The sequence below is a fragment of the Salmo salar genome, chromosome 14, assembly GCF_965601325.2.
Source record: "Salmo salar chromosome 14, fSalSal1, whole genome shotgun sequence".
Taxonomy (NCBI): Eukaryota; Metazoa; Chordata; class Actinopteri; order Salmoniformes; family Salmonidae; genus Salmo; species Salmo salar.
The window spans coordinates 12,307,901-12,333,713 of record NC_138304.1 but is presented as its reverse complement, the minus strand read 5'-3'; the positions used below and the strand labels follow the sequence as shown (position 1 = coordinate 12,333,713).

Here is a 25,813-nt window from a genome sequence, read left to right as displayed (position 1 = left end):
ATAGGCTACATGTCCCAAATTATTGCAATACTTTAGCTTAATATGATTCACTAATGCTAGCAATCCTCAGGAACAATTCACAAGGATGTGACAGATTAAAGAAAGGTCAACGGAATGAAAGTATGCCAAAATAAATGTATGTGGCTGTTACTGACAGTGGCTCCCGATAGTGGCTAATATTTAACATGATACAAATTGTCAAATAAAACTGGGGAAAGCCCCACAGTGGAGGTGTCATAATACCCATAAAACCTAGCGGTCAAACAGGGAAATGGTTCCAACCATTTTTCCACCATTCATTTTTCCCATATGGGATTTTAGAAACACTTAAAATAATACATTTGTAGTTCTTTATGATAGCCACATTAGCAGTTAATTAGCATTTAATTTTGGGGGGGTAAATACAGGCGAATATTTTTTATAAAAGTCACCTTGTCCGAGAGAGAATTACACGGTTACCATGCCAGGGTAAGCCAACAAGAAACACAGGCCTTTTTTAACTGTTTTTAAAATCCCCTGTGGGGAATATGAATGGTGGAAAAACGATTGGAACCATTTCCCTGTTCGACCGCTAGTTCTTATGGGTATTATGACTCCTACTGTGGTACTCTATTTGGGATATTATGGGCGGTAGACTTGTGGGCATTCCTAACATTTTCCATGACTTCCACTCTTTTCCTTGTAGTTTCTGTAGTGTAGTGGTTATCACGTTCGCCTCACACGCGAAAGGTCCCCGGTTCGAAACCGGGTGGAAACAAATTTGAACAAAACAGATAGTGATGACAGAAATAGGGTCATAACTGACAAAAAACGAAACAAATACATAGGCCTGCAGAATACATGAATAGACCAGTCTTAGACATGTCTTTCAATAACCAGAGGCAGATAGTGATAAGTGAAAAAAAACTAAACAAATACATAGGCCTACAGAATACATGAATAGACCAGTCTTAGACATGTCTTTCATTAACCAGAGGCAGATAGTGATAACTGAAAAAAACGAAACAAATACATAGGCCTGCAGAATACATGAATAGACCAGTCTTAGACATGTCTTTCAATAACCAGAGGCAATGCAATGTTATAAAACAGGTTGTTTGGATCCTGGATGCTAATTGGTTAATAGCAGGGAGTTGAAGCACCACCATCCCAGCATTCTGCAGGTAGTGCCTGTTAGCGGTTCCATTAGATTTATAAATGCGCATCCACTGTTCCACGGCCCAGCCAGTCAATTTATAAACTTCATCTCCCCTGGAAAAATGTGTCTAGACCAATGGTATTCAAACCTTTTCAGCAGGGACACCATTTTTTCCTCCAGAATTTCTGGGGTCCCCATTTTTTTGCAATCATTTCTTGTGATCCCACCCCAAATACAACTTTAAAATCGGTACGTTACATTTTTTTTTACATCAACAAATAACCTTCAATTACCCAATCAAATACTTTTTTTCTAATTAACTTTCTCAAAAACGTTTCTATATTGTCTCGTACAATAATCTGTACTCATAATTTTTTGTTCCTAAATAATGAATATATATATCCCCACTGCAGTCCCCCCGACCCCGACTTTAAATATCACTGGTCTAGACAATATTTCCCAATGCCCCTAGGCTAGCATATGGTTTGAAACAGTTGAGGTTTGTCTAAACCTTGCTGTCTGCCTCTCCAACCTGTGGATCAATGTTGCCGTTTTTTTGGTGACCTCCACCGTGCGATGTGTATGAATGTGACCAGAATGACAGCTTCTCTGAGCCAGGCAAATTCATTTATCAGGGTCATTATAATGGATATATCCAAAGAAATGGCAATATAATCCTAGGTAAAACAAACAAAAGTGCAGACAGTTTTCTGTCATTTCAGCTGCTTGATGTGATTGTGTGATAGATTTAGTTGGCTGGCTAGCAAAGGAAAAGTAGCTAGCCTGCATAGCTACAGTGCATTCGGAAAGTATTCAGACCCCTTACTTTTTTCCACATTTTGTTACGTTACAGCCTTATTCTGAAAACGGATTAAGTCAAATAAAATCTATCTACACACAATACCCCATAATGACAAAGCGATAACATATCATTTTTAATTCATAAAAAAAGATTTAAAAAATACCTTATTTACATACGTTTTCAGACCCTTTGCTATGAGTCTGGAAATTGAGCTCAGGTCCATCCTGTTTCCATTGATCATCCTTGAGATGTTTCTACAACTTGATTGGAGTCCACCTGTGGTAAATTCAATGGATTGGTCATGATTTGAAAAGGCACACACCTGTCTGTCTATATAAGGTTCCACAGTTGACAGTGCATGTCAGAGCATAAACTAAGCCATGAGGTGGAAGGAATTGTCCCTAGAGCTCCGAGACAGGATTGTGTCGAGGCACAGACGTGGGGAAGGGTACCGATACATTTCTGCAGCATTGAAGGTACCCAAGAACACAGTGGCTTCCATCATTCTTAAAAGGAAGAAGTTTGGAACCACCAAGACTCTTCCAAGAGCCGGCTGCTCAGCCAAACCATCCCTACGGTGAATCAGCCCTTATTCAGGAGTTATTCACACGATAATTCCCGGGATCTCAAGCCTTATTGCTTAGTTAATGGACTAAGTCATTTCTGACTTCATTTGGTTCTGAGAGCGATAAATGCCCCACCCACCCACCCACCCAGCCAAAGTCACACCCTTAGTATCCTACTCACGCAGTTTCCGTAGTGTAGTGGTTTTCACGTTTGCCTAACACGCGAAAGGTCCCCAGTTCCAGACCGGGCGGAAACACATTTTAACAAATTAGATAGTAATCCTATTCACTTAGGGCTCGATCCCAATTTAGGAATTCATGCTTTTCCTACGCACTTCTCAGTATTTGCTATTCAGACTTACCCTTTTAAGTCGCGTAACGCACTCTGCTGGGGTGGCTAGCTTGGGCGCTCTGAATAAATTCCTGCTACGTGTGGTCTGAGTTCCATAATGATTCAAATAGGCTACATGTCCCAAATTATTGCAATACTTTAGCTTAATATGATTCACTAATGCTAGCAACCCTCAGGAACAATTCACAAGGATGTGACAGATTAAAGAAAGGTCAACGGAATGAAAGTATGCCAAAATAAATGTATGTGGCTGTTACTGACAGTGGCTCCCGATAGTGGCTAATATTTAACATGATACAAATTGTCAAATAAAACTGGGGAAAGCCCCACAGTGGAGGTGTCATAATACCCATAAAACCTAGCGGTCAAACAGGGAAATGGTTCCAACCATTTTTCCACCATTCATTTTTCCCATATGGGATTTTAGAAACACTTAAAATAATACATTTGTAGTTCTTTATGATAGCCACATTAGCAGATAATTAGCATTTAATTTTGGGGGGGTAAATACAGGCGAATATTTTTTATAAAAGTCACCTTGTCCGAGAGAGAATTACACGGTTACCATGCCAGGGTAAGCCAACAAGAAACACAGGCCTTTTTTAACTGTTTTTAAAATCCCCTGTGGGGAATATGAATGGTGGAAAAACGATTGGAACCATTTCCCTGTTCGACCGCTAGTTCTTATGGGTATTATGACTCCTACTGTGGTACTCTATTTGGGATATTATGGGCGGTAGACTTGTGGGCATTCCTAACATTTTCCATGACTTCCACTCTTTTCCTTGTAGTTTCTGTAGTGTAGTAGTTATCACGTTCGCCTCACACGCGAAAGGTCCCCGGTTCGAAACCGGGTGGAAACCAATTTTAACAAAACAGATAGTGATGACAGAAACAGGGTCATAACTGAAAAAAACGAAACAAATACATAGGCCTGCAGAATACATGAATAGACCAGTCTTAGACATGTCTTTCAATAACCAGAGGCAGATAGTGATAAGTGAAAAAAAACTAAACAAATACATAGGCCTACAGAATACATGAATAGACCAGTCTTAGACATGTCTTTCATTAACCAGAGGCAGATAGTGATAACTGAAAAAAACGAAACAAATACATAGGCCTGCAGAATACATGAATAGACCAGTCTTAGACATGTCTTTCAATAACCAGAGGCAATGCAATGTTATAAAACAGGTTGTTTGGATCCTGGATGCTAATTGGTTAATAGCAGGGAGTTGAAGCACCACCATCCCAGCATTCTGCAGGTAGTGCCTGTTAGCGGTTCCATTAGATTTATAAATGCGCATCCACTGTTCCACGGCCCAGCCAGTCAATTTATAAACTTCATCTCCCCTGGAAAAATGTGTCTAGACCAATGGTATTCAAACCTTTTCAGCAGGGACACCATTTTTTCCTCCAGAATTTCTGGGGTCCCCATTTTTTTGCAATCATTTCTTGTGATCCCACCCCAAATACAACTTTAAAATCGGTACGTTACATTTTTTTTTACATCAACAAATAACCTTCAATTACCCAATCAAATACTTTTTTTCTAATTAACTTTCTCAAAAACGTTTCTATATTGTCTCGTACAATAATCTGTACTCGTAATTTTTTGTTCCTAAATAATAAATATATATATCCCCACTGCAGTCCCCCCGACCCCGACTTTAAATATCACTGGTCTAGACAATATTTCCCAATGCCCCTAGGCTAGCATATGGTTTGAAACAGTTGAGGTTTGTCTAAACCTTGCTGTCTGCCTCTCCAACCTGTGGATCAATGTTGCCGTTTTTTTGATGACCTCCACCGTGCGATGTGTATGAATGTGACCAGAATGACAGCTTCTCTGAGCCAGGCAAATTAATTTATCAGGGTCATTATAATGGATATATCCAAAGAAATGGCAATATAATCCTAGGTAAAACAAACAAAAGTGCAGACAGTTTTCTGTCATTTCAGCTGCTTGATGTGATTGTGTGATAGATTTAGTTGGCTGGCTAGCAAAGGAAAAGTATCTAGCCTGCATAGCTACAGTGCATTCGGAAAGTATTCAGACCCCTTACTTTTTTCCACATTTTGTTACGTTACAGCCTTATTCTGAAAACGGATTAAGTCAACTAAAATCTATCTACACACAATACCCCATAATGACAAAGCGATAACATATCATTTTTAATTCATAAAAAAAGATTTAAAAAATACCTTATTTACATACGTTTTCAGACCCTTTGCTATGAGTCTGGAAATTGAGCTCAGGTCCATCCTGTTTCCATTGATCATCCTTGAGATGTTTCTACAACTTGATTGGAGTCCACCTGTGGTAAATTCAATGGATTGGTCATGATTTGAAAAGGCACACACCTGTCTGTCTATATAAGGTTCCACAGTTGACAGTGCATGTCAGAGCATAAACTAAGCCATGAGGTGGAAGGAATTGTCCCTAGAGCTCTGAGACAGGATTGTGTCGAGGCACAGACGTGGGGAAGGGTACCGATACATTTCTGCAGCATTGAAGGTACCCAAGAACACAGTGGCTTCCATCATTCTTAAAAGGAAGAAGTTTGGAACCACCAAGACTCTTCCAAGAGCCGGCTGCTCAGCCAAACCATCCCTACGGTGAATCAGCCCTTATTCAGGACTTATTCACACGATAATTCCCGGGATCTCAAGCCTTATTGCTTAGTTAATGGACTAAGTCATTTCTGACTTCAATTGGTTCTGAGAGCGATAAATGCCCCACCCACCCACCCACCCAACCAAAGTCACACCCTTAGTATGCTACTCACGCAGTTTCCGTAGTGTAGCGGTTATCACGTTCGCCTAACACGCGAAAGGTCCCCGGTTCGAGACCGGGCGGAAACACATTTTAACAAATTAGATAGTACACCTATTCACTTAGGGCTCGATCCCAATTTAGGAATTCATGCTTTTCCTACGCACTTCTCAGTATTTGCTATTCAGACTTACCCTTTTAAGTCGCGTAACGCACTCTGCTGGGGTGGCTAGCTTGGGCGCTCTGAATAAATTCCTGCTACGTGTGGTCTGAGTTCCATAATGATTCAAATAGGCTACATGTCCCAAATTATTGCAATACTTTAGCTTAATATGATTCACTAATGCTAGCAATCCTCAGGAACAATTCACAAGGATGTGACAGATTAAAGAAAGGTCAACGGAATGAAAGTATGCCAAAATAAATGTATGTGGCTGTTACTGACAGTGGCTCCCGATAGTGGCTAATATTTAACATGATACAAATTGTCAAATAAAACTGGGGAAAGCCCCACAGTGGAGGTGTCATAATACCCATAAAACCTAGCGGTCAAACAGGGAAATGGTTCCAACCATTTTTCCACCATTCATTTTTCCCATATGGGATTTTAGAAACACTTAAAATAATACATTTGTAGTTCTTTATGATAGCCACATTAGCAGTTAATTAGCATTTAATTTTGGGGGGGTAAATACAGGCGAATATTTTTTATAAAAGTCACCTTGTCCGAGAGAGAATTACACGGTTACCATGCCAGGGTAAGCCAACAAGAAACACAGGCCTTTTTTAACTGTTTTTAAAATCCCCTGTGGGGAATATGAATGGTGGAAAAACGATTGGAACCATTTCCCTGTTCGACCGCTAGTTCTTATGGGTATTATGACTCCTACTGTGGTACTCTATTTGGGATATTATGGGCGGTAGACTTGTGGGCATTCCTAACATTTTCCATGACTTCCACTCTTTTCCTTGTAGTTTCTGTAGTGTAGTGGTTATCACGTTCGCCTCACACGCGAAAGGTCCCCGGTTCGAAACCGGGTGGAAACAAATTTTAACAAAACAGATAGTGATGACAGAAACAGGGTCATAACTGAAAAAAACGAAACAAATACATAGGCCTGCAGAATACATGAATAGACCAGTCTTAGACATGTCTTTCAATAACCAGAGGCAGATAGTGATAAGTGAAAAAAAACTAAACAAATACATAGGCCTACAGAATACATGAATAGACCAGTCTTAGACATGTCTTTCATTAACCAGAGGCAGATAGTGATAACTGAAAAAAACGAAACAAATACATAGGCCTGCAGAATACATGAATAGACCAGTCTTAGACATGTCTTTCAATAACCAGAGGCAATGCAATGTTATAAAACAGGTTGTTTGGATCCTGGATGCTAATTGGTTAATAGCAGGGAGTTGAAGCACCACCATCCCAGCATTCTGCAGGTAGTGCCTGTTAGCGGTTCCATTAGATTTATAAATGCGCATCCACTGTTCCACGGCCCAGCCAGTCAATTTATAAACTTCATCTCCCCTGGAAAAATGTGTCTAGACCAATGGTATTCAAACCTTTTCAGCAGGGACACCATTTTTTCCTCCAGAATTTCTGGGGTCCCCATTTTTTTGCAATCATTTCTTGTGATCCCACCCCAAATACAACTTTAAAATCGGTACGTTACATTTTTTTTTACATCAACAAATAACCTTCAATTACCCAATCAAATACTTTTTTTCTAATTAACTTTCTCAAAAACGTTTCTATATTGTCTCGTACAATAATCTGTACTCATAATTTTTTGTTCCTAAATAATGAATATATATATCCCCACTGCAGTCCCCCCGACCCCGACTTTAAATATCACTGGTCTAGACAATATTTCCCAATGCCCCTAGGCTAGCATATGGTTTGAAACAGTTGAGGTTTGTCTAAACCTTGCTGTCTGCCTCTCCAACCTGTGGATCAATGTTGCCGTTTTTTTGGTGACCTCCACCGTGCGATGTGTATGAATGTGACCAGAATGACAGCTTCTCTGAGCCAGGCAAATTCATTTATCAGGGTCATTATAATGGATATATCCAAAGAAATGGCAATATAATCCTAGGTAAAACAAACAAAAGTGCAGACAGTTTTCTGTCATTTCAGCTGCTTGATGTGATTGTGTGATAGATTTAGTTGGCTGGCTAGCAAAGGAAAAGTAGCTAGCCTGCATAGCTACAGTGCATTCGGAAAGTATTCAGACCCCTTACTTTTTTCCACATTTTGTTACGTTACAGCCTTATTCTGAAAACGGATTAAGTCAAATAAAATCTATCTACACACAATACCCCATAATGACAAAGCGATAACATACCATTTTTAATTCATAAAAAAAGATTTAAAAAATACCTTATTTACATACGTTTTCAGACCCTTTGCTATGAGTCTGGAAATTGAGCTCAGGTCCATCCTGTTTCCATTGATCATCCTTGAGATGTTTCTACAACTTGATTGGAGTCCACCTGTGGTAAATTCAATGGATTGGTCATGATTTGAAAAGGCACACACCTGTCTGTCTATATAAGGTTCCACAGTTGACAGTGCATGTCAGAGCATAAACTAAGCCATGAGATGGAAGGAATTGTCCCTAGAGCTCCGAGACAGGATTGTGTCGAGGCACAGACGTGGGGAAGGGTACCGATACATTTCTGCAGCATTGAAGGTACCCAAGAACACAGTGGCTTCCATCATTCTTAAAAGGAAGAAGTTTGGAACCACCAAGACTCTTCCAAGAGCCGGCTGCTCAGCCAAACCATCCCTACGGTGAATCAGCCCTTATTCAGGACTTATTCACACGATAATTCCCGGGATCTCAAGCCTTATTGCTTAGTTAATGGACTAAGTCATTTCTGACTTCAATTGGTTCTGAGAGCGATAAATGCCCCACCCACCCACCCACCCAACCAAAGTCACACCCTTAGTATGCTACTCACGCAGTTTCCGTAGTGTAGCGGTTATCACGTTCGCCTAACACGCGAAAGGTCCCCGGTTCGAGACCGGGCGGAAACACATTTTAACAAATTAGATAGTACACCTATTCACTTAGGGCTCGATCCCAATTTAGGAATTCATGCTTTTCCTACGCACTTCTCAGTATTTGCTATTCAGACTTACCCTTTTAAGTCGCGTAACGCACTCTGCTGGGGTGGCTAGCTTGGGCGCTCTGAATAAATTCCTGCTACGTGTGGTCTGAGTTCCATAATGATTCAAATAGGCTACATGTCCCAAATTATTGCAATACTTTAGCTTAATATGATTCACTAATGCTAGCAATCCTCAGGAACAATTCACAAGGATGTGACAGATTAAAGAAAGGTCAACGGAATGAAAGTATGCCAAAATAAATGTATGTGGCTGTTACTGACAGTGGCTCCCGATAGTGGCTAATATTTAACATGATACAAATTGTCAAATAAAACTGGGGAAAGCCCCACAGTGGAGGTGTCATAATACCCATAAAACCTAGCGGTCAAACAGGGAAATGGTTCCAACCATTTTTCCACCATTCATTTTTCCCATATGGGATTTTAGAAACACTTAAAATAATACATTTGTAGTTCTTTATGATAGCCACATTAGCAGTTAATTAGCATTTAATTTTGGGGGGGTAAATACAGGCGAATATTTTTTATAAAAGTCACCTTGTCCGAGAGAGAATTACACGGTTACCATGCCAGGGTAAGCCAACAAGAAACACAGGCCTTTTTTAACTGTTTTTAAAATCCCCTGTGGGGAATATGAATGGTGGAAAAACGATTGGAACCATTTCCCTGTTCGACCGCTAGTTCTTATGGGTATTATGACTCCTACTGTGGTACTCTATTTGGGATATTATGGGCGGTAGACTTGTGGGCATTCCTAACATTTTCCATGACTTCCACTCTTTTCCTTGTAGTTTCTGTAGTGTAGTGGTTATCACGTTCGCCTCACACGCAAAAGGTCCCCGGTTCGAAACCGGGTGGAAACAAATTTGAACAAAACAGATAGTGATGACAGAAATAGGGTCATAACTGACAAAAAACGAAACAAATACATAGGCCTGCAGAATACATGAATAGACCAGTCTTAGACATGTCTTTCAATAACCAGAGGCAGATAGTGATAAGTGAAAAAAAACTAAACAAATACATGAATAGACCAGTCTTAGACATGTCTTTCATTAACCAGAGGCAGATAGTGATAACTGAAAAAAACTAAACAAATACATAGGCCTGCAGAATACATGAATAGACCAGTCTTAGACATGTCTTTCAATAACCAGAGGCAATGCAATGTTATAAAACAGGTTGTTTGGATCCTGGATGCTAATTGGTTAATAGCAGGGAGTTGAAGCTCCACCATCCCAGCATTCTGCAGGTAGTGCCTGTTAGCGGTTCCATTAGATTTATAAATGCGCATCCACTGTTCCACGGCCCAGCCAGTCAATTTATAAACTTCATCTCCCCTGGAAAAATGTGTCTAGACCAATGGTATTCAAACCTTTTCAGCAGGGACAGCATTTTTTCCTCCAGAATTTCTGGGGTCCCCATTTTTTTGCAATCATTTCTTGTGATCCCACCCCAAATACAACTTTAAAATCGGTACGTTACATTTTTTTTTACATCAACAAATAACCTTCAATTACCCAATCAAATACTTTTTTTCTAATTAACTTTCTCAAAAACGTTTCTATATTGTCTCGTACAATAATCTGTACTCATAATTTTTTGTTCCTAAATAATGAATATATATATCCCCAGTGCAGTCCCCCCGACCCCGACTTTAAATATCACTGGTCTAGACAATATTTCCCAATGCCCCTAGGCTAGCATATGGTTTGAAACAGTTGAGGTTTGTCTAAACCTTGCTGTCTGCCTCTCCAACCTGTGGATCAATGTTGCCGTTTTTTTGGTGACCTCCACCGTGCGATGTGTATGAATGTGACCAGAATGACAGCTTCTCTGAGCCAGGCAAATTCATTTATCAGGTTCATTATAATGGATATATCCAAAGAAATGGCAATATAATCCTAGGTAAAACAAACAAAAGTGCAGACAGTTTTCTGTCATTTCAGCTGCTTGATGTGATTGTGTGATAGATTTAGTTGGCTGGCTAGCAAAGGAAAAGTAGCTAGCCTGCATAGCTACAGTGCATTCGGAAAGTATTCAGACCCCTTACTTTTTTCCACATTTTGTTACGTTACAGCCTTATTCTGAAAACGGATTAAGTCAAATAAAATCTATCTACACACAATACCCCATAATGACAAAGCGATAACATATCATTTTTAATTCATAAAAAAAGATTTAAAAAATACCTTATTTACATACGTTTTCAGACCCTTTGCTATGAGTCTGGAAATTGAGCTCAGGTCCATCCTGTTTCCATTGATCATCCTTGAGATGTTTCTACAACTTGATTGGAGTCCACCTGTGGTAAATTCAATGGATTGGTCATGATTTGAAAAGGCACACACCTGTCTGTCTATATAAGGTTCCACAGTTGACAGTGCATGTCAGAGCATAAACTAAGCCATGAGGTGGAAGGAATTGTCCCTAGAGCTCCGAGACAGGATTGTGTCGAGGCACAGACGTGGGGAAGGGTACCGATACATTTCTGCAGCATTGAAGGTACCCAAGAACACAGTGGCTTCCATCATTCTTAAAAGGAAGAAGTTTGGAACCACCAAGACTCTTCCAAGAGCCGGCTGCTCAGCCAAACCATCCAAACGGTGAATCAGCCCTTATTCAGGAGTTATTCACACGATAATTCCCGGGATCTCAAGCCTTATTGCTTAGTTAATGGACTAAGTCATTTCTGACTTCATTTGGTTCTGATAGCGATAAATGCCCCACCCACCCACCAACCCAGCCAAAGTCACACCCTTAGTATGCTACTCATGCAGTTTCCGTAGTGTAGCGGTTATCACGTTCGCCTAACTCGCGAAAGGTCCCCGGTTCGAGACCGGGCGGAAACACATTTTAACAAATTAGATAGTACACCTATTCACTTAGGGCTCGATCCCAATTTAGGAATTCATGCTTTTCCTACGCACTTCTCAGTATTTGCTATTCAGACTTACCCTTTTAAGTCGCGTAACGCACTCTGCTGGGGTGGCTAGCTTGGGCGCTCTGAATAAATTCCTGCTACGTGTGGTCTGAGTTCCATAATGATTCAAATAGGCTACATGTCCCAAATTATTGCAATACTTTAGCTTAATATGATTCACTAATGCTAGCAACCCTCAGGAACAATTCACAAGGATGTGACAGATTAAAGAAAGGTCAACGGAATGAAAGTATGCCAAAATAAATGTATGTGGCTGTTACTGACAGTGGCTCCCGATAGTGGCTAATATTTAACATGATACAAATTGTCAAATAAAACTGGGGAAAGCCCCACAGTGGAGGTGTCATAATACCCATAAAACCTAGCGGTCAAACAGGGAAATGGTTCCAACCATTTTTCCACCATTCATTTTTCCCATATGGGATTTTAGAAACACTTAAAATAATACATTTGTAGTTCTTTATGATAGCCACATTAGCAGTTAATTAGCATTTAATTTTGGGGGGGTAAATACAGGCGAATATTTTTTATAAAAGTCACCTTGTCCGAGAGAGAATTACACGGTTACCATGCCAGGGTAAGCCAACAAGAAACACAGGCCTTTTTTAACTGTTTTTAAAATCCCCTGTGGGGAATATGAATGGTGGAAAAACGATTGGAACCATTTCCCTGCTCGACCGCTAGTTCTTATGGGTATTATGACTCCTACTGTGGTACTCTATTTGGGATATTATGGGCGGTAGACTTGTGGGCATTCCTAACATTTTCCATGACTTCCACTCTTTTTCTTGTAGTTTCTGTAGTGTAGTGGTTATCACGTTCGCCTCACACGCGAAAGGTCCCCGGTTCGAAACCGGGTGGAAACAAATTTTAACAAAACAGATAGTGATGACAGAAACAGGGTCATAACTGAAAAAAACGAAACAAATACATAGGCCTGCAGAATACATGAATAGACCAGTCTTAGACATGTCTTTCAATAACCAGAGGCAGATAGTGATAAGTGAAAAAAAACTAAACAAATACATGAATAGACCAGTCTTAGACATGTCTTTCATTAACCAGAGGCAGATAGTGATAACTGAAAAAAACTAAACAAATACATAGGCCTGCAGAATACATGAATAGACCAGTCTTAGACATGTCTTTCAATAACCAGAGGCAATGCAATGTTATAAAACAGGTTGTTTGGATCCTGGATGCTAATTGGTTAATAGCAGGGAGTTGAAGCACCACCATCCCAGCATTCTGCAGGTAGTGCCTGTTAGCGGTTCCATTAGATTTATAAATGCGCATCCACTGTTCCACGGCCCAGCCAGTCAATTTATAAACTTCATCTCCCCTGGAAAAATGTGTCTAGACCAATGGTATTCAAACCTTTTCAGCAGGGACACCATTTTTTCCTCCAGAATTTCTGGGGTCCCCATTTTTTTGCAATCATTTCTTGTGATCCCACCCCAAATACAACTTTAAAATCGGTACGTTACATTTTTTTTTACATCAACAAATAACCTTCAATTACCCAATCAAATACTTTTTTTCTAATTAACTTTCTCAAAAACGTTTCTATATTGTCTCGTACAATAATCTGTACTCGTAATTTTTTGTTCCTAAATAATGAATATATATATCCCCACTGCAGTCCCCCCGACCCCGACTTTAAATATCACTGGTCTAGACAATATTTCCCAATGCCCCTAGGCTAGCATATGGTTTGAAACAGTTGAGGTTTGTCTAAACCTTGCTGTCTGCCTCTCCAACCTGTGGATCAATGTTGCCGTTTTTTTGGTGACCTCCACCGTGCGATGTGTATGAATGTGACCAGAATGACAGCTTCTCTGAGCCAGGCAAATTCATTTATCAGGGTCATTATAATGGATATATCCAAAGAAATGGCAATATAATCCTAGGTAAAACAAACAAAAGTGCAGACAGTTTTCTGTCTTTTCAGCTGCTTGATGTGATTGTGTGATAGATTTAGTTGGCTGGCTAGCAAAGGAAAAGTAGCTAGCCTGCATAGCTACAGTGCATTCGGAAAGTATTCAGACCCCTTACTTTTTTCCACATTTTGTTACGTCACAGCCTTATTCTGAAAACGGATTAAGTCAAATAAAATCTATCTACACACAATACCCCATAATGACAAAGCGATAACATATCATTTTTAATTCATAAAAAAAGATTTAAAAAATACCTTATTTACATACGTTTTCAGACCCTTTGCTATGAGTCTGGAAATTGAGCTCAGGTCCATCCTGTTTCCATTGATCATCCTTGAGATGTTTCTACAACTTGATTGGAGTCCACCTGTGGTAAATTCAATGGATTGGTCATGATTTGAAAAGGCACACACCTGTCTGTCTATACAAGGTTCCACAGTTGACAGTGCATGTCAGAGCATAAACTAAGCCATGAGGTGGAAGGAATTGTCCCTAGAGCTCCGAGACAGGATTGTGTCGAGGCACAGACGTGGGGAAGGGTACCGATACATTTCTGCAGCATTGAAGGTACCCAAGAACACAGTGGCTTCCATCATTCTTAAAAGGAAGAAGTTTGGAACCACCAAGACTCTTCCAAGAGCCGGCTGCTCAGCCAAACCATCCCTACGGTGAATCAGCCCTTATTCAGGAGTTATTCACACGATAATTCCCGGGATCTCAAGCCTTATTGCTTAGTTAATGGACTAAGTCATTTCTGACTTCATTTGGTTCTGAGAGCGATAAATGCCCCACCCACCCACCCACCCAGCCAAAGTCACACCCTTAGTATCCTACTCACGCAGTTTCCGTAGTGTAGTGGTTTTCATGTTTGCCTAACACGCGAAAGGTCCCCAGTTCCAGACCGGGCGGAAACACATTTTAACAAATTAGATAGTAATCCTATTCACTTAGGGCTCGATCCCAATTTAGGAATTCATGCTTTTCCTACGCACTTCTCAGTATTTGCTATTCAGACTTACCCTTTTAAGTCGCGTAACGCACTCTGCTGGGGTGGCTAGCTTGGGCGCTCTGAATAAATTCCTGCTACGTGTGGTCTGAGTTCCATAATGATTCAAATAGGCTACATGTCCCAAATTATTGCAATACTTTAGCTTAATATGATTCACTAATGCTAGCAACCCTCAGGAACAATTCACAAGGATGTGACAGATTAAAGAAAGGTCAACGGAATGAAAGTATGCCAAAATAAATGTATGTGGCTGTTACTGACAGTGGCTCCCGATAGTGGCTAATATTTAACATGATACAAATTGTCAAATACAACTGGGGAAAGCCCCACAGTGGAGGTGTCATAATACCCATAAAACCTAGCGGTCAAACAGGGAAATGGTTCCAACCATTTTTCCACCATTCATTTTTCCCATATGGGATTTTAGAAACACTTAAAATAATACATTTGTAGTTCTTTATGATAGCCACATTAGCAGTTAATTAGCATTTAATTTTGGGGGGGTAAATACAGGCGAATATTTTTTATAAAAGTCACCTTGTCCTAGAGAGAATTACACGGTTACCATGCCAGGGTAAGCCAACAAGAAACACAGGCCTTTTTTAACTGTTTTTAAAATCCCCTGTGGGGAATATGAATGGTGGAAAAACGATTGGAACCATTTCCCTGTTCGACCGCTAGTTCTTATGGGTATTATGACTCCTACTGTGGTACTCTATTTGGGATATTATGGGCAGTAGACTTGTGGGCATTCCTAACATTTTCCATGACTTCCACTCTTTTCCTTGCAGTTTCCGTAGTGTAGTGGTTATCACAGTCGCCTCACATGCGAAAGGTCCCCGGTTCGAAACCGGGCGAAAACAAATTTTAACAAAACAGATAGTGATGACAGAAACAGGGTCATAACTGAAAAAAACGAAACAAATACATAGGCCTGCAGAATACATGAATAGACCAGTCTTAGACATGTCTTTCATTAACCAGAGGCAGATAGTGATAACTGAAAAAAACGAAACAAATACATAGGCCTACAGAATACATGAATAGACCAGTCTTAGACATGTCTTTCATTAACCAGAGGCAGATAGTGATAACTGAAAAAAACGAAACAAATACATAGGCCTGCAGAATACATGAATAGACCAGTCTTAGACATGTCTTTCAATAACCAGAGGCAATGCAATGTTATAAAACAGGTTGTTTGGATCCTGGATGCTAATTGGTTAATAGCAGGGAGTTGAAGCACCACCATCCCAGCATTCTGCAGGTAGTGCCTGTTAGCGGTTCCATTAGATTTATAAATGCGCATCCACTGTTCCACGGCCCAGCCAGTCAATTTATAAACTTCATCTCCCCTGGAAAAATGTGTCTAGACCAATGGTATTCAAACCTTTTCAGCAGGGACACCATTTTTTCCTCCAGAATTTCTGGGGTCCCCATTTTTTTGCAATCATTTCTTGTGATCCCACCCCAAATACAACTTTAAAATCGGTACGTTACATTTTTTTTTACATCAACAAATAACCTTCAATTACCCAATCAAATACTTTTTTTCTAATTAACTTTCTCAAAAACGTTTCTATATTGTCTCGTACAATAATCTGTACTCGTAATTTTTTGTTCCTAAATAATGAATATATATATCCCCACTGCAGTCCCCCCGACCCCGACTTTAAATATCACTGGTCTAGACAATATTTCCCAATGCCCCTAGGCTAGCATATGGTTTGAAACAGTTGAGGTTTGTCTAAACCTTGCTGTCTGCCTCTCCAACCTGTGGATCAATGTTGCCGTTTTTTTGGTGACCTCCACCGTGCGATGTGTATGAATGTGACCAGAATGACAGCTTCTCTGAGCCAGGCAAATTCATTTATCAGGGTCATTATAATGGATATATCCAAAGAAATGGCAATATAATCCTAGGTAAAACAAACAAAAGTGCAGACAGTTTTCTGTCATTTCAGCTGCTTGATGTGATTGTGTGATAGATTTAGTTGGCTGGCTAGCAAAGGAAAAGTAGCTAGCCTGCATAGCTACAGTGCATTCGGAAAGTATTCAGACCCCTTACTTTTTTCCACATTTTGTTACGTCACAGCCTTATTCTGAAAACGGATTAAGTCAAATAAAATCTATCTACACACAATACCCCATAATGACAAAGCGATAACATATCATTTTTAATTCATAAAAAAAGATTTAAAAAATACCTTATTTACATACGTTTTCAGACCCTTTGCTATGAGTCTGGAAATTGAGCTCAGGTCCATCCTGTTTCCATTGATCATCCTTGAGATGTTTCTACAACTTGATTGGAGTCCACCTGTGGTAAATTCAATGGATTGGTCATGATTTGAAAAGGCACACACCTGTCTGTCTATATAAGGTTCCACAGTTGACAGTGCATGTCAGAGCATAAACTAAGCCATGAGGTGGAAGGAATTGTCCCTAGAGCTCCGAGACAGGATTGTGTCGAGGCACAGACGTGGGGAAGGGTACCGATACATTTCTGCAGCATTGAAGGTACCCAAGAACACAGTGGCTTCCATCATTCTTAAAAGGAAGAAGTTTGGAACCACCAAGACTCTTCCAAGAGCCGGCTGCTCAGCCAAACCATCCCTACGGTGAATCAGCCCTTATTCAGGAGTTATTCACACGATAATTCCCGGGATCTCAAGCCTTATTGCTTAGTTAATGGACTAAGTCATTTCTGACTTCATTTGGTTCTGAGAGCGATAAATGCCCCACCCACCCACCCACCCAGCCAAAGTCACACCCTTAGTATCCTACTCACGCAGTTTCCGTAGTGTAGTGGTTTTCATGTTTGCCTAACACGCGAAAGGTCCCCAGTTCCAGACCGGGCGGAAACACATTTTAACAAATTAGATAGTAATCCTATTCACTTAGGGCTCGATCCCAATTTAGGAATTCATGCTTTTCCTACGCACTTCTCAGTATTTGCTATTCAGACTTACCCTTTTAAGTCGCGTAACGCACTCTGCTGGGGTGGCTAGCTTGGGCGCTCTGAATAAATTCCTGCTACGTGTGGTCTGAGTTCCATAATGATTCAAATAGGCTACATGTCCCAAATTATTGCAATACTTTAGCTTAATATGATTCACTAATGCTAGCAACCCTCAGGAACAATTCACAAGGATGTGACAGATTAAAGAAAGGTCAACGGAATGAAAGTATGCCAAAATAAATGTATGTGGCTGTTACTGACAGTGGCTCCCGATAGTGGCTAATATTTAACATGATACAAATTGTCAAATACAACTGGGGAAAGCCCCACAGTGGAGGTGTCATAATACCCATAAAACCTAGCGGTCAAACAGGGAAATGGTTCCAACCATTTTTCCACCATTCATTTTTCCCATATGGGATTTTAGAAACACTTAAAATAATACATTTGTAGTTCTTTATGATAGCCACATTAGCAGTTAATTAGCATTTAATTTTGGGGGGGTAAATACAGGCGAATATTTTTTATAAAAGTCACCTTGTCCTAGAGAGAATTACACGGTTACCATGCCAGGGTAAGCCAACAAGAAACACAGGCCTTTTTTAACTGTTTTTAAAATCCCCTGTGGGGAATATGAATGGTGGAAAAACGATTGGAACCATTTCCCTGTTCGACCGCTAGTTCTTATGGGTATTATGACTCCTACTGTGGTACTCTATTTGGGATATTATGGGCAGTAGACTTGTGGGCATTCCTAACATTTTCCATGACTTCCACTCTTTTCCTTGCAGTTTCCGTAGTGTAGTGGTTATCACAGTCGCCTCACATGCGAAAGGTCCCCGGTTCGAAACCGGGCGAAAACAAATTTTAACAAAACAGATAGTGATGACAGAAACAGGGTCATAACTGAAAAAAACGAAACAAATACATAGGCCTGCAGAATACATGAATAGACCAGTCTTAGACATGTCTTTCATTAACCAGAGGCAGATAGTGATAACTGAAAAAAACGAAACAAATACATAGGCCTACAGAATACATGAATAGACCAGTCTTAGACATGTCTTTCATTAACCAGAGGCAGATAGTGATAACTGAAAAAAACGAAACAAATACATAGGCCTGCAGAATACATGAATAGACCAGTCTTAGACATGTCTTTCAATAACCAGAGGCAATGCAATGTTATAAAACAGGTTGTTTGGATCCTGGATGCTAATTGGTTAATAGCAGGGAGTTGAAGCACCACCATCCCAGCATTCTGCAGGTAGTGCCTGTTAGCGGTTCCATTAGATTTATAAATGCGCATCCACTGTTCCACGGCCCAGCCAGTCAATTTATAAACTTCATCTCCCCTGGAAAAATGTGTCTAGACCAATGGTATTCAAACCTTTTCAGCAGGGACACCATTTTTTCCTCCAGAATTTCTGGGGTCCCCATTTTTTTGCAATCATTTCTTGTGATCCCACCCCAAATACAACTTTAAAATCGGTACGTTACATTTTTTTTTACATCAACAAATAACCTTCAATTACCCAATCAAATACTTTTTTTCTAATTAACTTTCTCAAAAACGTTTCTATATTGTCTCGTACAATAATCTGTACTCGTAATTTTTTGTTCCTAAATAATGAATATATATATCCCCACTGCAGTCCCCCCGACCCCGACTTTAAATATCACTGGTCTAGACAATATTTCCCAATGCCCCTAGGCTAGCATATGGTTTGAAACAGTTGAGGTTTGTCTAAACCTTGCTGTCTGCCTCTCCAACCTGTGGATCAATGTTGCCGTTTTTTTGGTGACCTCCACCGTGCGATGTGTATGAATGTGACCAGAATGACAGCTTCTCTGAGCCAGGCAAATTCATTTATCAGGGTCATTATAATGGATATATCCAAAGAAATGGCAATATAATCCTAGGTAAAACAAACAAAAGTGCAGACAGTTTTCTGTCATTTCAGCTGCTTGATGTGATTGTGTGATAGATTTAGTTGGCTGGCTAGCAAAGGAAAAGTAGCTAGCCTGCATAGCTACAGTGCATTCGGAAAGTATTCAGACCCCTTACTTTTTTCCACATTTTGTTACGTCACAGCCTTATTCTGAAAACGGATTAAGTCAAATAAAATCTATCTACACACAATACCCCATAATGACAAAGCGATAACATATCATTTTTAATTCATAAAAAAAGATTTAAAAAATACCTTATTTACATACGTTTTCAGACCCTTTGCTATGAGTCTGGAAATTGAGCTCAGGTCCATCCTGTTTCCATTGATCATCCTTGAGATGTTTCTACAACTTGATTGGAGTCCACCTGTGGTAAATTCAATGGATTGGTCATGATTTGAAAAGGCACACACCTGTCTGTCTATATAAGGTTCCACAGTTGACAGTGCATGTCAGAGCATAAACTAAGCCATGAGGTGGAAGGAATTGTCCCTAGAGCTCCGAGACAGGATTGTGTCGAGGCACAGACGTGGGGAAGGGTACCGATACATTTCTGCAGCATTGAAGGTACCCAAGAACACAGTGGCTTCCATCATTCTTAAAAGGAAGAAGTTTGGAACCACCAAGACTCTTCCAAGAGCCGGCTGCTCAGCCAAACCATCCCTACGGTGAATCAGCCCTTATTCAGGAGTTATTCACACGATAATTCCCGGGATCTCAAGCCTTATTGCTTAGTTAATGGACTAAGTCATTTCTGACTTCATTTGGTTCTGAGAGCGATAAATGCCCCACCCACCCAGCCAAAGTCACACCCTTAGTATCCTACTCACGCAGTTCCGTAGTGTAGTGGTTTTCACGTTTGCCTAACACGCGAAAGGTCCCCAGTTCCAGACCGGGCGGAAACACATTTTAACAAATTAGATAGTAATCCTATTCACTTAGGGCTCGATCCCAATTTAGGAATTCATGCTTTTCCTACGCACTTCTCAGTATTTGCTATTCAGACTTACCCTTTTAAGTCGCGTAACGCACTCTGCTGGGGTGGCTAGCTTGGGCGCTCTGAATAAATTCCTGCTACGTGTGGTCTGAGTTCCATAATGATTCAAATAGGCTACATGTCCCAAATTATTGCAATACTTTAGCTTAATATGATTCACTAATGCTAGCAACCCACAGGAACAATTCACAAGGATGTGACAGATTAAAGAAAGGTCAACGGAATGAAAGTATGCCAAAATAAATGTATGTGGCTGTTACTGACAGTGGCTCCCGATAGTGGCTAATATTTAACATGATACAAATTGTCAAATAAAACTGGGGAAAGCCCCACAGTGGAGGTGTCATAATACCCATAAAACCTAGCGGTCAAACAGGGAAATGGTTCCAACCATTTTTCCACCATTCATTTTTCCCATATGGGATTTTAGAAACACTTAAAATAATACATTTGTAGTTCTTTATGATAGCCACATTAGCAGTTAATTAGCATTTTTTATAAAAGTCACCTTGTCCTAGAGAGAATTACACGGTTACCATGCCAGGGTAAGCCAACAAGAAACACAGGCCTTTTTGAATAGTTTTTAAAATCCCCTGTGGGGAATATGAATGGTGGAAAAACGATTGGAACCATTTCCCTGTTCGACCGCTAGTTCTTATGGGTATTATGACTCCTACTGTGGTACTCTATTTGGGATATTATGGGCGGTAGACTTGTGGGCATTCCTAACATTTTCCATGACTTCCACGCTTTTTCTTGCAGTTTCCGTAGTGTAGTGGTTATCACGTTTGCCTCACACGCGAAAGGTCCCCGGTTCGAAACCGGGTGGAAACAAATTTTAACAAAACAGATAGTGATGACAGAAACAGGGTCATAACTGAAAAAAACGAAACAAATACATAGGCCTGCAGAATACATGAATAGACCAGTCTTAGACATGTCTTTCATTAACCAGAGGCAGATAGTGATAACTGAAAAAAACGAAACAAATACATAGGCCTACAGAATACATGAATAGACCAGTCTTAGACATGTCTTTCATTAACCAGAGGCAGATAGTGATAACTGAAAAAAACGAAACAAATACATAGGCCTACAGAATACATGAATAGACCAGTCTTAGACATGCCTTTCAATAACCAGAGGCAATGCAATGTTATAAAACAGGTTGTTTTAGATCCTGGATGCTAATTGGTTAATAGCAGGGAGTTGAAGCACCACCATCCCAGCATTCTGCGGGTAGTGCCTGTTAGCGGTTCCATTAGATTTATAAATGCGCAACCACTGTCCCACGGCCCAGCCAGTCAATTTATAAACTTAATCTCCCCTGGAAAAATGTGTCTAGACCATGGTATTCAAACCTTTTCAGCAGGGACACCATTTTTTCCTCCAGAATTTCTGGGGTCCCCATTTTTTTGCAATCATTTCTTGTGATCCCACCCCAAATACAACTTTAAAATCGGTACGTTACATTTTTTTTTACATCAACAAATAACCTTCAATTACCCAATCAAATACTTTTTTTCTAATTAACTTTCTCAAAAACGTTTCTATATTGTCTCATACAATAATCTGTACTCGTAATTTTTTGCTCCTAAATAATGAATATATATATCCCCACTGCAGTCCCCCCGACCCCGACTTTAAATATCACTGGTCTAGACAATATTTCCCAATGCCCCTAGGCTAGCATATGGTTTGAAACAGTTGAGGTTTGTCTAAACCTTGCTGTCTGCCTCTCCAACCTGTGGATCAATGTTGCCGTTTTTTTGATGACCTCCACCGTGCGATGTGTATGAATGTGACCAGAATGACAGCTTCTCTGAGCCAGGCAAATTCATTTATCAGGGTCATTATAATGGATATATCCAAAGAAATGGCAATATAATCCTAGGTAAAACAAACAAAAGTGCAGACAGTTTTCTGTCATTTCAGCTGCTTGATGTGATTGTGTGATAGATTTAGTTGGCTGGCTAGCAAAGGAAAAGTAGCTAGCCTGCATAGCTACAGTGCATTCGGAAAGTATTCAGACCCCTTACTTTTTTCCACATTTTGTTACGTCACAGCCTTATTCTGAAAACGGATTAAGTCAAATAAAATCTATCTACACACAATACCCCATAATGACAAAGCGATAACATATCATTTTTAATTCATAAAAAAAGATTTAAAAAATACCTTATTTACATACGTTTTCAGACCCTTTGCTATGAGTCTGGAAATTGAGCTCAGGTCCATCCTGTTTCCATTGATCATCCTTGAGATGTTTCTACAACTTGATTGGAGTCCACCTGTGGTAAATTCAATGGATTGGTCATGATTTGAAAAGGCACACACCTGTCTGTCTATATAAGGTTCCACAGTTGACAGTGCATGTCAGAGCATAAACTAAGCCATGAGGTGGAAGGAATTGTCCCTAGAGCTCCGAGACAGGATTGTGTCGAGGCACAGACGTGGGGAAGGGTACCGATACATTTCTGCAGCATTGAAGGTACCCAAGAACACAGTGGCTTCCATCATTCTTAAAAGGAAGAAGTTTGGAACCACCAAGACTCTTCCAAGAGCCGGCTGCTCAGCCAAACCATCCAAACGGTGAATCAGCCCTTATTCAGGAGTTATTCACACGATAATTCCCGGGATCTCAAGCCTTATTGCTTAGTTAATGGACTAAGTCATTTCTGACTTCATTTGGTTCTGAGAGCGATAAATGCCCCACCCACCCACCCACCCAGCCAAAGTCACACCCTTAGTATCCTACTCACGCAGTTTCCGTAGTGTAGCGGTTATCACGTTCGCCTAACACGCGAAAGGTCCCCGGTTCGAGACCGGGCGGAAACACATTTTAACAAATTAGATAGTACACCTATTCACTTAGGGCTCGATCCCAATTTAGGAATTCATGCTTTTCCTACGCACTTCTCAGTATTTGCTATTCAGACTTACCCTTTTAAGTCGCGTAACGCACTCTGCTGGGGTGGCTAGCTTGGGCGCTCTGAATAAATTCCTGCTACGTGTGGTCTGAGTTCCATAATGATTCAAATAGGCTACATGTCCCAAATTATTGCAATACTTTAGCTTAATATGATTCACTAATGCTAGCAACCCTCAGGAACAATTCACAAGGATGTGACAGATTAAAGAAAGGTCAACGGAATGAAAGTATGCCAAAATAAATGTATGTGGCTGTTACTGACAGTGGCTCCCGATAGTGGCAAATATTTAACATGATACAAATTGTCAAATAAAACTGGGGAAAGCCCCACAGTGGAGGTGTCATAATACCCATAAAACCTAGCGGTCAAACAGGGAAATGGTTCCAACCATTTTTCCACCATTCATTTTTCCCATATGGGATTTTAGAAACACTTAAAATAATACATTTGTAGTTCTTTATGATAGCCACATTAGCAGTTAATTAGCATTTAATTTTGGGGGGGTAAATACAGGCGAATATTTTTTATAAAAGTCACCTTGTCCGAGAGAGAATTACACGGTTACCATGCCAGGGTAAGCCAACAAGAAACACAGGCCTTTTTTAACTGTTTTTAAAATCCCCTGTGGGGAATATGAATGGTGGAAAAACGATTGGAACCATTTCCCTGTTCGACCGCTAGTTCTTATGGGTATTATGACTCCTACTGTGGTACTCTATTTGGGATATTATGGGCGGTAGACTTGTGGGCATTCCTAACATTTTCCATGACTTCCACTCTTTTTGTTGTAGTTTCTGTAGTGTAGTGGTTATCACGTTCGCCTCACACGCGAAAGGTCCCCGGTTCGAAACCGGGCGGAAACAAATTTTAACAAAACAGATAGTGATGACAGAAACAGGGTCATAACTGAAAAAAACGAAACAAATACATAGGCCTGCAGAATACATGAATAGACCAGTCTTAGACATGTCTTTCAATAACCAGAGGCAGATAGTGATAAGTGAAAAAAAACTAAACAAATACATAGGCCTACAGAATACATGAATAGACCAGTCTTAGACATGTCTTTCATTAACCAGAGGCAGATAGTGATAACTGAAAAAAACGAAACAAATACATAGGCCTGCAGAATACATGAATAGACCAGTCTTAGACATGTCTTTCAATAACCAGAGGCAATGCAATGTTATAAAACAGGTTGTTTGGATCCTGGATGCTAATTGGTTAATAGCAGGGAGTTGAAGCACCACCATCCCAGCATTCTGCAGGTAGTGCCTGTTAGCGGTTCCATTAGATTTATAAATGCGCATCCACTGTTCCACGGCCCAGCCAGTCAATTTATAAACTTCATCTCCCCTGGAAAAATGTGTCTAGACCAATGGTATTCAAACCTTTTCAGCAGGGACACCATTTTTTCCTCCAGAATTTCTGGGGTCCCCATTTTTTTGCAATCATTTCTTGTGATCCCACCCCAAATACAACTTTAAAATCGGTACGTTACATTTTTTTTTACATCAACAAATAACCTTCAATTACCCAATCAAATACTTTTTTTCTAATTAACTTTCTCAAAAACGTTTCTATATTGTCTCGTACAATAATCTGTACTCATAATTTTTTGTTCCTAAATAATGAATATATATATCCCCACTGCAGTCCCCCCGACCCCGACTTTAAATATCACTGGTCTAGACAATATTTCCCAATGCCCCTAGGCTAGCATATGGTTTGAAACAGTTGAGGTTTGTCTAAACCTTGCTGTCTGCCTCTCCAACCTGTGGATCAATGTTGCCGTTTTTTTGGTGACCTCCACCGTGCGATGTGTATGAATGTGACCAGAATGACAGCTTCTCTGAGCCAGGCAAATTCATTTATCAGGGTCATTATAATGGATATATCCAAAGAAATGGCAATATAATCCTAGGTAAAACAAACAAAAGTGCAGACAGTTTTCTGTCATTTCAGCTGCTTGATGTGATTGTGTGATAGATTTAGTTGGCTGGCTAGCAAAGGAAAAGTAGCTAGCCTGCATAGCTACAGTGCATTCGGAAAGTATTCAGACCCCTTACTTTTTTCCACATTTTGTTACGTTACAGCCTTATTCTGAAAACGGATTAAGTCAAATAAAATCTATCTACACACAATACCCCATAATGACAAAGCGATAACATATCATTTTTAATTCATAAAAAAAGATTAAAAAAATACCTTATTTACATACGTTTTCAGACCCTTTGCTATGAGTCTGGAAATTGAGCTCAGGTCCATCCTGTTTCCATTGATCATCCTTG

The 25,813-nt window shown here is 40.1% G+C and overlaps 10 non-coding genes across 10 annotated transcripts; all 10 read left to right on the top strand.

The window, feature by feature from the left end:
* Nucleotides 1–684: 684 nt before the first annotated feature.
* On the top strand, nt 685–757 carry trnav-cac (transfer RNA valine (anticodon CAC)). Its single transcript has one exon. It is a non-coding gene; the product is annotated as a tRNA-Val (tRNA).
* Nucleotides 758–5,653: 4,896 nt separating this feature from the next.
* Nucleotides 5,654–5,726, top strand: trnav-aac (transfer RNA valine (anticodon AAC)). Its single transcript has one exon. It is a non-coding gene; the product is annotated as a tRNA-Val (tRNA).
* An 885-nt stretch (nt 5,727–6,611) lies between these two features.
* Nucleotides 6,612–6,684, top strand: trnav-cac (transfer RNA valine (anticodon CAC)). The gene has a single exon. It is a non-coding gene; the product is annotated as a tRNA-Val (tRNA).
* Nucleotides 6,685–8,616: 1,932 nt separating this feature from the next.
* On the top strand, nt 8,617–8,689 carry trnav-aac (transfer RNA valine (anticodon AAC)). Its single transcript has one exon. It is a non-coding gene; the product is annotated as a tRNA-Val (tRNA).
* Nucleotides 8,690–9,574: 885 nt separating this feature from the next.
* On the top strand, nt 9,575–9,647 carry trnav-cac (transfer RNA valine (anticodon CAC)). Its single transcript has one exon. It is a non-coding gene; the product is annotated as a tRNA-Val (tRNA).
* A 1,916-nt stretch (nt 9,648–11,563) lies between these two features.
* On the top strand, nt 11,564–11,636 carry trnav-aac (transfer RNA valine (anticodon AAC)). Its single transcript has one exon. It is a non-coding gene; the product is annotated as a tRNA-Val (tRNA).
* An 885-nt stretch (nt 11,637–12,521) lies between these two features.
* trnav-cac (transfer RNA valine (anticodon CAC)) lies at nt 12,522–12,594 on the top strand. The gene has a single exon. It is a non-coding gene; the product is annotated as a tRNA-Val (tRNA).
* Nucleotides 12,595–21,350: 8,756 nt separating this feature from the next.
* Nucleotides 21,351–21,423, top strand: trnav-cac (transfer RNA valine (anticodon CAC)). Its single transcript has one exon. It is a non-coding gene; the product is annotated as a tRNA-Val (tRNA).
* Nucleotides 21,424–23,354: 1,931 nt separating this feature from the next.
* Nucleotides 23,355–23,427, top strand: trnav-aac (transfer RNA valine (anticodon AAC)). Its single transcript has one exon. It is a non-coding gene; the product is annotated as a tRNA-Val (tRNA).
* Nucleotides 23,428–24,312: 885 nt separating this feature from the next.
* Nucleotides 24,313–24,385, top strand: trnav-cac (transfer RNA valine (anticodon CAC)). The gene has a single exon. It is a non-coding gene; the product is annotated as a tRNA-Val (tRNA).
* The last annotated feature ends 1,428 nt before the right edge of the window (nt 24,386–25,813 follow it).